The sequence below is a fragment of the Aedes aegypti genome, chromosome 3, assembly GCF_002204515.2.
Source record: "Aedes aegypti strain LVP_AGWG chromosome 3, AaegL5.0 Primary Assembly, whole genome shotgun sequence".
NCBI lineage: Eukaryota > Metazoa > Arthropoda > Insecta > Diptera > Culicidae > Aedes > Aedes aegypti.
In genome coordinates this window covers 353,395,841-353,409,913 of record NC_035109.1, presented here as the reverse complement: position 1 = coordinate 353,409,913, position 14,073 = coordinate 353,395,841, and positions in this window count along the sequence as shown.

The window sequence follows — 14,073 nt, the reverse complement described above, 5'->3', positions numbered from 1 at the left end:
GACGAAAAGTTGTATAATAACATTACAAAAAGTTTAATCAACCTCTTGTGAATGGATTTACGGAAGAAAAGTGTTAATATCGAGGATCATTTCCGTGAACCTTAAATGCAGGATGTAGACAGGGGTGCAGGTAAAACAAAAATAATTTTATTCACTTATTTAATTCATGTATGCAAATGTATCCATCTAATTTGGATCCATCATTATATGGAAGACTTTCAGTTATAGTGAAGTGCCTTTAAATAGTTGTTCATTTGTATTTTCAACCCAAACGCATCTGTCCGGATTTCAATTTAAAAGCGTCCGGCATATTGCTGCATGTGTCCGGATTTAAAACCACGATATGCTTCATCAATTTAACGTTTTACATGTATAGTTCCATTTTTCCGTAAATTTTTTGTCCTAGAGTTTTAACATGTATCTAAGTGAATAACAATAACAGTTATACCAGAAGTGACAGATACATATTCAAAATAGTGTTTAAAGTTTCAGCGTTGCTTAAGTGTCCGGGTAATCATGCATCACGGTACAGTCACCTCTCCACATCTCGATATCGAAGGGACTATCGAGATAGGGAGAGATCGAGACATAGAACAAATTTTTAAAGAATACTAGATTGAAAATCACTCCGTTGCCATGAAAATCAAAAACAAACAGACGACATTTTGTCTTCGCAATTTATTTTGAATCCCTATAATTCAGTCAAGTTACCTTTGATAATGGGCATATCGACATACGGAGATAAAATCGGGAACGAAAATCACATCGAGTTTGGAGAAATCGAGATAAGGAGGATATCGAGATATGGAGAGTGAAAATATATGCAGAACGAGGGGACCGAAGCAATTATCGACATAGGGAGAGATATCGAGATGTGGAGAGTAGACTATGCTATGCTATGCTATTATGAATTAAATCCTAGAAAAGCTTCAAGGGGATGGCAGTTCTATTCCTAAAGGGATTTTTTTCTACAAGCTGGGAATATTTAAAATTTACAATGCTGATTTTCCATCAACCAGCTGCTTATAATAATCGCAACGTTTTCTACTGCAACTTAATGCGCTGAAAGATAATTCTCATAGTTGAAAAAAACTAAAATGCATTAGGTACAAAAAAGGCAAAGAGTGATTGAATGCTATCACATCAATGTAGGTGCATCCATATATAACTCTTAAACTCCTTCCATGCACCAAAGAGTATATCGTAAAATTTTAGAAAATTGCAAACAGGCTAGCGGTGTAAGTTTATATAACAAGGTATGCCTGAAATCGCGAGAAAAAAGTTTGCAAATGTTGTTTCATCCACCGTTTCCTTCCAATACCCCCCCTCCCACCACACAGTCAAATCCTAGTTGCGCTTTTGGACAGAGCAGTTATGTTAAGTTGGCAGTTTTGAAAGCCAAAAACTTTTCGGGGAAACGTAATATGCGGGAAACTAGCATTCGGGGATCTGCCGTTAGGGGAAATGACATTCGGAGAATCGACATTCGGTGAAAAGTAACGAAACCGATTTTTTGATGATGCATAATAAAAGCATTATCTATACAACAACAGATTAGAACACTAAACTACGAACTTTGCCGACCATATAGGTAGCCTTCAATACCGGAGATCTTGAAGTCTTGAAAATGAATTAGCATCACATCTGTTCTACTTCTTTGACTTTGGATTGGGATTTTGACGGTAACTACGTCTTACGGCAATATACTCGGAGTCATTTGAAAACCTAAAATTTTGCGAATGTCACGAAATGATGTTAGATTTTAAACGCTAATAACTCAGCCATTTATCGATAGATTTTCTATATTTTCCCACCAATCGGTCGGAAATTTATACAACAATTTTCTCGAATGGAGAAAACTATTGATTATCGACAATAAACTATTGAAAATTGGGAAAATATCGACCCCATTCTTACGCAACCAATCGCGATCAAACAGTTTTCCACCGTTCTTTTGCGTTCCGCTTCGCACTATAAAAGCAGACCGATTAATGCTTCTTTGCTCATAGGGACGAATGACCTTCGGGTTAAAGTCCCTCTCAAACAACAACAACAACTTCTTTGCTCATTCTTCTTTTTGCCGTCAGACTGTGAACACGACAAGTCTCGAGTGCCTTTCGCATTCTCAGCTCAGTTATCAATGGGACGCGAATAGAACAACACGCATATCGGAGCCGCTGCGACTAAAGCCGCTTGTTGAAGCGCTCATCGTCATCGCCACCGCATACCTCATCGGGCGAGGAGGATTTCAACCAGTGCGCCGACAAAAGATGTCCATGTTACTTCAATAAGTCATTCGGCCCTTTTCAGGGCCAACATATGTGTACTAAAGAGTTATTTGTATAATATTTCCCAATGTGCTTACCATATACTTGCTAAAAACTCTTAATTCATCTCGTAGCATCATACAATATCTGATAAGTTATTATATTGTCATTACGACAATTTGAGAATGTTTCCGAGGACGCTGCTGCAGTGCTGCCGGAAAGCAATATATTTTCTATTGTTAAGGAATTATTCAAATATTACGTAACTACCGTTTTGATTCATATTACGGACACTTAAGGCCTCAGAGAAATATAACTTAGTATAGAGCATACAAAATAAATCATTCTGTATGATTTCTCTGCGGTAGCGAGCGTCAGAAACCCTTAAGTTTCGAATGGTGGATACAGAATATGCTTCAGCAACTTAAATAATATCAAATAAATCGAAATGTGTGGCCTCTTAATGATTCTCATTCCGGACGCTTCCTCACTTTTGCCTCATATTTCGAACACTAAGATTCAAACTCCGGACAGCTCATGGAAATCATTAATAGAAAAGTCAAAGCATCAGTTGAAGACATCTAAGGCAGTTGGACATTATAAGTTTGCATAGATTTTTATGGAAAAAGCTTATTAAAACAAGCCTTGAAAGTGAGAACTTTTGAACAGCAAAAATTGAAACATTTCGTGTGAAATGTTTTCCATACAAAGTAAAGTGTCCAGAGTTTGAAGCTGTCTGTAATATGAATCAAAACGGTACGTCTTACGGAAATATACTGGGTGTCAAAATCTAAAATGTTGCGACCGTCACGAGATTATGTTAGATTTTGAACGCTAATAACTTTATACCATTTATCGATAGATTTTCGATATTTTCCCACCAATCGGTCGGAAATTTATACAATATTTTACTCAAATGGAGAAAACTATTGATTTTTGATGACAAACTCTAGAAAATTGGATGTTACTCGAATCTAACTGTTAAATCGACCTTTTTCATGAATAATTGACAATACGGCAAGGTGATATTTACGGTAGCGATGACGATATCGATGACTGGGGCACTTCTCAGAACGGAGAGCTCCTCGCTATTCTTAAATGCACAAACCATTACATTCTAAATTATAACTAAAGGAAGGTTGCAATTATGACAATTGACTAAAATTCAAATGCAGCAAATTACACGGCGTAGTTAATTTCATGCGGTCGTGTCTTATACACAACCGCATGACGTTAAGGTGAAGATGAATCGAAGCCAAACTTAAAATATTCAAGAGCACGAATCAGGAGAACCGAACACCCGTTTGAGCTGAAAACTTAATCGATTGGTCACCACCAGCTAGTGACCAATCGATTAAGTTTTTAGCTTAAACGGATGTTCGGTTCTCCAGATACGTGCTCTTAAAAATTTTAGGTTTGGCTTCGATTCATCTTCACCTTAATGTTATTTAAGATAGCTTGCTAGAGTCTGACGAAACAAGTCTTACTATGACACTATTAAAGGAAAATTTTCACGATATTGTTCTTTATGTTCATTCTTCTTTTTTAACACAATTTAAATAATTGTTTTCACTAGGAAATTTATACGAATTCCTCCACAATTTCCTATTCAAACTCCTCAATGGACTACTTCAGTAAACTCCACAGCAAATCCTTTCAAATCCTGTGAGTGAATTCGCGCGGATTGCTCCAGAAATCTTCCAGAGCTTCTTCCAACTTATCCTCCGGCATAAACTTCAAAAATTTTTGTAGGCATTTTATGACGGTTATTTTTAAGGTAGCACCTTCAGTCCATTCATGATTTGTCCATTATTTTTCAATGAATTTATCAGGGGACGGACCTGGTGTAGTGGATAGAACACACGCCTCTCACGCCGAGGACCTGGGATCGAATCCCATCCCCGAGATAGTCACTAAACAAATTCTGTGACGACTTCCTTCGGAAGGGAAGAGCCGTTGGTCCCGAGATGAACTAGCCCAGGGCTAAAAGTCTCGTTAATAAAAAAAAAATGAATTTGTCAAAAGATTTGTCTTGAAGCTCCTTCTGGCATTCTACAAGGAATACACATCCTTTAGTGATCACTCCAGCAGTTCCTTCCAGGAATATCTGGACGAGTTTTCTCATTTGTTCATCCAAGGGTTTCATTAGGAAATGGTACAATTATTCTTTTATTAGTGACACCAATAATTCCGGCAGAATTGAACAAAACAAATCAGATTTTTTTTTACTTTCTTAAGAAAATCGTGCTTGATGTTTTTTTAGCAATTTTGCTTTGAGAATCTACTTGTATCAACAGAAGTATCCTCAAACTCTGGAGTTCCTCTAGTAATTTTAATGATTTATATAATTCTTTTAATAAATCTTTAAGGATTTTGCTGAGGTTATTCAATGACTAATTTATGTAGTAATTCCTAGAAAAATTCCTGAAACAATTCCGAGAGGAATGTGTGGAAGACTATCTGGAGCGATTTATTGAGGAATCTATGGAGGAAACTCTGAAAAAATACCTAAAGATGTACTTAGAAGAATTCCTGCAGACATTCTTAGTGTTATACATGAAGGAAACATTTGACAAATGCAAGGAATAATTCTTAGAAATAACTCCATGCGTAATCCTAAACGTAAAACAGTTGTAGAGAATGTTTTTAACTGATTCCCTGATAGATTTCTGAAAATTCTTAATAATTTACGTGATGTACTTTTTAAAATATTATACGTGAATAGTAATTGTAATGAATACCTAAATAATTGTCAATTCTTGCAAGATTTTTAGGAGTAATGCATTGAGGAAGTTTCGGAACATCTTGAAAAAGGGTTGAATAAAAATTCAGTTCTGATCACTGTAGAATCCAGGAAAAGGTTCTGAGAGATAGATAAGCCATAAATCATCAAGAAATCGGAATTTGTGGAACAGTTCAAGAGAGAAAGTAACCAAAAATTCCAGGAGTTTTTCTCAGTATTACTAGAGCAACAATTGAAGTTGTAGTAATTGGAATTTTTGGTTGAATATTTGAAGAATTCTGGTTCTGTGAGGGAATGTCTGGAATATCTAAACGAGTTTCGCATTATTTTTCGTGTGGTATGAAAAAACATTTCTTGGGTATTTGATATTGAATAAACTATTGGAAATTTACTGGTGCAATTGCTCAAAGACTTAATAACTAGATAATGGCTGAATTACTAATAAAATCTTTTAAAGTTTTCTTGGCGAGATTCTTGGGCGAAACTTTCAAAGACTGCATGAGTACATTTTTACGAGGTAATTATTTATTTTTCTCCTAGCTGTCAATGATCAACCTTAATTAAGACTAAAAATAAGTTATTTTGTTTTCAACATTGTTAGTCTAAAACCAAAAAAACCGATAAATAATTGTATTTTTTAAATCGGAAACCTTCAAGGGGCATTCGATACTATTCTATAACTATCGTTCTAACAACAAATAAATCAAATCCTATAAGACTCGTTATTTAAATAAAATAACCTATTTGAAACGATTTCGAAATAGTTGAACGTCTAAGACCCGTGTGTTACATTTATTTGGCTTCTCAATCAATGGGTTCTCGATTTTCATACAGCCCTGCAAAGATGTTCTTTTTTCAGAATGTTGTATTTTAAAAATGTATGTTGTAATTTGTAATGAAACAAGTGCATACAGTTTTACATGAACATCTTTCAGTTTTATATTAAAATGGCTTTCACTGTTACCAATTTGTTCATCTACAGCCAAATAAATTTCTCCAGTCCAATGTCCACGGTTTCCACTTTATCTCTAATCCAATCTGAAACACAATCTGCTAATATCCTAACTAGGCATGTCACAACATTCCTAATCTGCCCCCTCGAGCATAATAATCGCCAAAAAGACCATCGGGGAAATGTACAACCGAAACTGCCGACCCAAAGCCATCGGCAGCACCATTTCGCATGAAAAATTACTTTTTAATCGATTATGTTCATTCGGAAATTTATTGCTATTTATCCTTACCGCTCCTTTCCCTTGTGCCAGTTTTCCGACAAGCATCCTTCATTGCGAGGTTCAGTTCGGAGTGCTTCCATAGAGATTTTTTCCCTCTTTTCATAGGCTTACTACATTCTGGGCTGCATTTCGCACCCCACAGATATGTGGATGTTGTGTCGTCTGCGTGTTTGAGCGCCATTCAATAAAACAGATGAAATATGCGAACGGTGTGTTCGTCGCCGGGGCTTGCTTGCGAATGTCCATAAAGCTTCCCGGCGTAAACACGCACACGCACGAATGCAGTAATTTAATTGATCGGAGGGGATGAAAATGTGCTCTCACACTGCATCGTGGTGGGCTAGGGTGAGGCTAGCATTATTGATTTACCAAAAATATTTCTAAATTTTTCGCTCGATGAATCAATGCGTCAGTATTTAATAGCCAGTTCACGAGAAATGCAATCCTTTTTCAGAGAGACATTGTATAGATGTTGCCCAAACTGGCTGAAATTTTCAGGATTTATAATACCATATAAAAAATATTTATATCATTTTTAAGTAAACATCTAAACAGATAACACTGAATAAACAATTTCACCCTATAACACTCGGTTCGTGGCCGCATCTCTTCATCCTCACCAAAACACTGTGCACTTCCGCCGGCCTAGCTCGCTGCGTTCCACGCCTTTTTGTATCAACCGGATTCGAAGAGAACACCATCTTTGCAGGGTTGCTGTCCGGCATTTTTGCAGCATGCCCGGCCCATCGTATCCTTCCAGCTTTTACCACTTTCTGGATACTGGGTACGCCGTAGATTTGGGCGAGCTCGTGATTCATCCTTCACCGCCACACACATTTTCCTGGCACACCATCAAAGATCGTCCTAAGCACCCGACGTTCGAAGACTTCAAGTGCTTGCTTGTCCTCCTTGAGCATCGTCCACGTTTCATTACACTTTTTTATATTAAATTTAGGGGAGGGATTATTAGAGTATGTTTAAAACTACAAATTGAACTTTAACACTTAACTTTTTGCAAAAAAATAAAATACTAAAATCACTAGTAAGGCGAGCAAATACCTTTAAACTCTAATATGTGTTGCTTATCTTGACAGATAGGCCTATTTCGTCTGCGACTTACAGACTTCTTCAGTGTCGAGTGCTCGACTCGTGCACGTTTTATGCCCGTAGAGGATTACTGGTATTATGAGCGTTTTTTACATGGTTCATTTGGTGCGGGTGTGAATCTTTTTTGACCACAGCTTCTTGTGGAGGCCATCGTAGTTTCACGGCTATTGTCAGCCGTCATCAAGTTTCAAACTAGACGAACTCGTCGACCAAATTGAGCAAGTCTACGTCTATAGTAACGCTGCTTCCTAGAAGACCCCTGACGCGCTCGGCTCAACCTAATAGCATTTACTTTGCCTTGGACGCATTCACAACCAGTCCAACTTCTACTACCTCACGTTTCAGGCGGGTGTACAGGTCTGCCACCATTTCAAATGTTCTACCGACAGTGTCCAAATGATCCACTAAGCAAACAAATTGGCTCGGCTAACCGAGTAACACCTTCTAGCGAGATTGAACAGACACCTTGTCGTAGTCCCCGGCGGAATTCAAACAAACTTCGTCTGAAATCCTCACACAGTTTTGCACACTTTCTAACTTTGCTCTTCTCAGTCTTATGAGCTTGCCGGGAAAGCTATCCTCGTCTATGAATTTACATAGCGCTAGAACGTCAATACTATCGTATGCTGCCTTTCTTGTCGATGGGGCATATTATCACTACCTTTCCCTTCCCCGGTAGCTGTTCTATTTCCCAGATTGTGCCACCCAGCTGGTGCAGATAAATGGCCAGCCTCTCCATCTATATTAGTTCAGCTCCGCTACCATTCTTACCAGCAGCTTTATTGTTCTTGAGCTGGTGAATGGTATCCTTGACCTCCCTCGAATTGGAGGCTGGTTGATTTCCATCATCCGCAGTACTGACGAAGGCATTTCCCGTTGTCTCAACCTTCATTGCCTGGGATCCGGCAGAAAGTGGAACTTTATAGACAGAAACGGCAACAGCAGGCCCCCCTCTTTCGGGAGAAAAAAACGCCACCTGGATAAGCCGGATTGCAAGGCGATGGAACAGCTGTGCCAGTCTCAAGAAACGCGGAAGTACTATCAGAAACTCAACGTGCTCGTGTCGCGATCCGAGATGTACAGAGATATAGACGGACGAACGTGGGGTTATCGAACGATGGAAGCAGCACTTCTACGAACACCTGGATAGTATTGTAAGAGAACAACTTGGAGATGCGGCTCTCGCAAAATTTATGTTAGGAAAAAAAAAATAACTTTCGCCATATTCTGGGACCCACCCTACTGCCGTCGAACGTATCGGCATACGCAAACACGGCAAAGAGCACCGAATATCAGCAAGCCACGTTTCCTTCCGGCGAGTGATTATCCTTGCTGTTTGCTATAAATACTACATAACTGCGAGCCATCGATAGTAAAGTGCAGCAGCACAAAAACAACCTATTGAACAGGGCAACTACATCACATCACCGACCATAGACACATACCTACCTCCATCAGTGTTGGGAAACTCGTGAGTACTCACTGAAAACTGCAAACTCACTCGCGAGTATGAGCTGTACAGCTTGAACTCTCGTGCGAGTATACTCAGGCGTGAGTTTCAGCTGTACAACTCATACTCGCGAGTGAGTTTTAGACTAACACTTACTCACTCCTGAGTAATTTTACTCACTTCAAGTATTGTAAATATTCTAAAAGCTTGCAAATGGCCCAAATAAATAAAAAGTAGTAAGTAAGGCTATTCTTAGGGCATCCTTAATCAAATGGTAAGATGCAATTTTTATGCTGAGAACTATTTGATACACGCAACACTTGTTTTAACATTAACTGTAATTTATTTTAGACATTGCGCTCCGTATTTTGTCTCGTAAACGTATTTTTTTTTCTTTTGGCTTTGCTTGGTCAGATTAAGCTGAATGTATTTATGAGCATTTCAAAATTTATCAACTTCGAGCTTTCTTTGTCAATGGACTATTTTTGCATTCGTATATTGCAAGGTAGAGTGCCAATAGTACTCTATGCCCAGGGAAGTGGACAAAATTTCCATCTTTATAATGTTTTTGAAAAACTTATGATTTTGGCAAGTATTTTAACAAATACCCAGATATTTTGAACGGGATGACAAAAGTCAAAATCAATATCATAAGTATCTGAATATATATGACTGACATAGTATGGTTTGTCAAGTGCAATCTAATTAGATTCTACTTCTGTCAGCAAAAATATGCATATGAAACAATCTTTCGAACAATATTCAACTAACAAATAATCACGTTAGAAATAAATTCCTAAACTGTTCATTTCCATGTACTATCTTCGCTGCCCATATAAGCATGGCTGTTCTATATGGATTTTCGAGCCGACACCTTTTTTCGTCGCAATATCCATGGTTTAACATATACTTTACATTGTATATAAAAAAATATCAAACTTTATTTGAGAATGTTGTGGAAAATTATGAAGTTAGTGCAGTCTTATATTGGAAAACAAAGGCATAACAGCCTCTGCATGATTTTTCAACCCAAATAGCAACCGCAAAACGTGAATTGTGTTCAAGTTTACATTTTTGCTGATCAACAGAAGCTAAATGAGTCATCCGTACGGTTGTGTTAAATGAATATGGCATCCAGAAATGTACTAGAAAATTATTAACATTTGTATTGTATTTATATTTTCTCTAGGCCTACTATTTCCATATGGGGCAGTCATGCTTTTATGGGCAGTTTGGTAAATTATAATTTAAACTTTAAACAAACAAAAAATTTGAAACATTTGGAAAGTCAGTACATTACACACTGCTCGAATCAAATATATATCGTTGTCTATTTGTGTCCATGAACCGGTGTTCTAAAACACCGTCAGGAGTAGTTTACTTCTTTCAACTGATGCATACCATACGTGTAATTTCAACACATCCTTTAAAAATGTTTTTTTATTTCTACTTATTTTTATTATTTATTATTTATTATTTCACTACACACAGAGATGTTTAGGATTACGAAGCTTCATTTGTATCATATACTTTGCTAGAAAGAAGGTGAAATCATCCTAGGAGCAGTCTTTACAGCAGTATTACAGATCATGCAAATTATGTAAAACATTCAATCAAAAATCGTCACAAGGGATGGGTGGGTGTCGAATATGTTCTTTTTTGACGTTATGGAGTTTGTGAATGATCCTTAAAATACTCACTGAAGTAAGTAAAATTTAATCATCAACGCCACGAAGGAATATACGGTTTTTTACATTTTCCCTTAGAAAGGTTGCATTTCTTGCAGTCAATGTGTTTTAAGGATAGATCACGATTCTCTTTTAATAGTAACAATCGTTTGAATAAACATCATTGTTCAACTTGTTTATCGACTCGACTGTAATATTATCACTGAACATATATATTATTTTATATAACGAAATCATTCATGTGGACTACGAAATTATTCGTTGTTTTCTGCAACGAAACAGTTTCGTACCATGTATGAAAACTGCTTCGTTATAAAATTCAGGCTATAAATCAAAACAAATAATCATTTTTGTATTGTACTAAACATTTTTTAATCGAAATTTGTGTATTTCGTATGTAGAACAAACAAACACAATGTACGAATCATGCGTAAAAGCAGTACTTTTGGAGCTTGAGTACATTTGACGAAATGGATTTGTGCATTAAACAAAAGATACAATTTGCTGGGATAATTATAGTATGAGTCAGTATGAGTCGCCGCCATCTTTTCGAATCCAACATATTCTAAGCAACCGTTGGATACTCAAATGCATTATAATGTGGATACTCAATTGATCTTGGCTACTGTCAAATCCAATAGGTGGGATAGGGGTTGCCATATACGTGTATAGTATTTACTTTTTGTGTACAGTGACTCAAATTCATATTCGCATAGGGCACTGTTTTTACATCAAGTTGGTAAATACTGATCAAATGATATACTGAATTTAAAATACTTTCTCAACAATGAACATTAATTATTGATGAAGTATTTCGAAGTCGATATATCATTTGAAAGATTATTACCAACTTGATGCGAAAACAGTGTACTGTACGCATTTGAACTTGAATCACTGTAGATTCCCTTAGGGTAGATGTACCAATAGTGGAGGTACTAAGCGCGATTGAACTTCATTTAACCGCCTTAATGCAAGAAGCGCAATTAATGCATATGTTGATGTTGTAACGGAAAGTAACGACCATTGACTTAATGAGAAAAATGATTTCATCGTAGTAATCCACGGCATGTCAGTGAAAAATAATACCTCCACTATTGGTACACTGTTCCTTTAGTTGCGGTATATTTTTAATTTGTGTTCCTATGGACCGATGCACGAGTTCACTATTTGACTTTCAAGCGGTGCCGTGTGATTTACGTGACCATGGCAACGAATGAATTTGGCACCGCTCAAACGTCAAATTAGTGAACTCGTGCATCGGTCCATAGTTGTGGTATCCGTTGTTTTCTTATGAGATCCTCCATTATAGGAACACTTTACCGCAACTATTGGTACAAGCAAGAACAGTTTTAGCAAATTTTGTGATTTTTCATCAGTTTTCAAGCAATTTGGACGCTCTTTTCAACTATTCCGTGTATCAACAAGTCAATACGTCGATTGGCAGTGTCGTTTCTATGGTCAATGCAATAAAATCAGTGAAAACGCAGCGAAACGCAACTACCGCAACTATAGGAACACCCACAACTAAGGGAACACTTACCCTATGTATTTTGACCCCCTTCCGTAACGCTTTTTGCATTAAAAATTTCAAATTTTTGTATGAGCCGTAACGCTTGAGCCTACTCCCCCCTCCCCCTGGAGCGTAACGTAATTTGCGCCTAGTGGCCGATCATTCCCGGCTTGATTTGAAGATGGTTCCAGGTCTTACCTTTTTAAATACCGACAATCGATCCGGGACTATGATCATGTGTCGCAAAAGGGTCTTGCTGATACCGGTCTCTCATTTGGTGGGGCGTTCTTTTTGGCCTAACGCAGCTGATCAGGGCCAGGAGTTTGCTGCGGGTTCCACAATGTGGTTGACGTTTGGTACGGCTCCTTCAACTCCATCGGCAGATCCTGCTTCATGGCTAGAAGCTGGTCCAGTTCCAGCCCGTGGTAGGCGAAATTGCGGAACGCGCTTCTTTTCAACTCCCTTGGCTTCGCGCTTGTCGACTATGGTCACGGAATTAGGAATTCAACCCGAAAATTTCACGCGACACTGTTTACGTCCGCACACAATGAAGAGTTAACAAATAGACCTATTCGCAAGACGTTTCCAATCAGCTGATCGGGAAGCTCTTTGACAGTTCTTGTATGGAAATGACAGCCTCGTGTTAGCATCGGTCCTCCACCGATGTAAACAAATGCATAGACGGACCTGTCACATGGAAAGGCCTATTCTACGACATGTGTTTACGGTGTTTACGAATTCTCGTTGCCAGAAAACAACGAATGATTTCGTATACGAGATCTCTCTATAGAGCAAACGATTATTGTTATAATAATAAACAATTCTCAATTACTTTTTCAAATAGACGTACCGTAAAGACGCCATTCACCGCTCATTTAACAGCATTTTAAAATGTTAAATTCGGTCAAAAATCATTCGCTCGATATTTTTCGAAACTTTTTGCGCTAGACGCAAGATAAAACATTTGTTTTTGTAGGAAAAAAGATAAAATGTGAAAAATGTATAATGGTACCGAATGACATGTATGCCAATGATACATGTTAAGGGCGCCATTCACCGCTCATCCTAAGTATGAGGCCCTGTATGCAGTACTAGTTGAACATAATATACTTTTTTTAGCTGGTTGTTATCTTTGTACTATATTACGACAACATATTAAACCGTGGCAGCTAAGAAGCATTTTCCGATCTGCTATAATAAAATCATTGTCAAACTCATGTTAACCGCCTTAAACAGCCTAAGTTGTTTTTTTATAAATAAAATATGATATAAAATCATACGGATTTCATTCTGATACAATCCATTTCGGTATACTAATATATGCAAATAACTTTTATTGCGAAAATTTGTTCAGATTTTTCAAAATAATTCAATGAGCGGTGAATGGAGCATGAGCGGTGAATGGCGTCCTTACGGTATGTAACTTTCACATGGTTTAGAAAAATAATCAGAAAGAATAAAACCTTATTAAATTTTTCTAAATATGTTATAAAACTTAATCATTGTGATTATTACATGGAGTAAGACACTCATTAATATTGGTATTAATATCCGTTAATACGGATTAATATATATTATTTTTATGATATCATCGAGATAGCCACGATTTTACTAAAGACATCTGACTGAAGTATCTTGAATTTAACTCAATGTAGGGGGCTTATAAACAAGCGGCTAGAGATTGTGGATTGTATGTCTTGCGGATCTTACATACCGCAGGAGACAAATTGCATCGGAATAGGGTTGCGGAGTGGTCCGGTAGTATGGGGAATATCCTGGTCTGCAGAGACCTGTCAGGTATAGATTCTGGTATTACTCCAACACATATTATGCTTCAGGAACATCTTTTCTTATTGTCGACCACTTCCGTTGAACATTTATATAGGCTGTTTTTACTAAGAACACGAAGCTATCATTTGGTTATGCATGATTTCAATGAATACGTTTGTTTGAGTGGAGAAAATCTATGCGGGCTTCTCACGGCGGTATCTAGATTTAGCAAGTAGGTACATGAAACTCCAATAACATATTGAACATATTTTGGTTAAAAGGTTATTCTGATCCATTCACTCA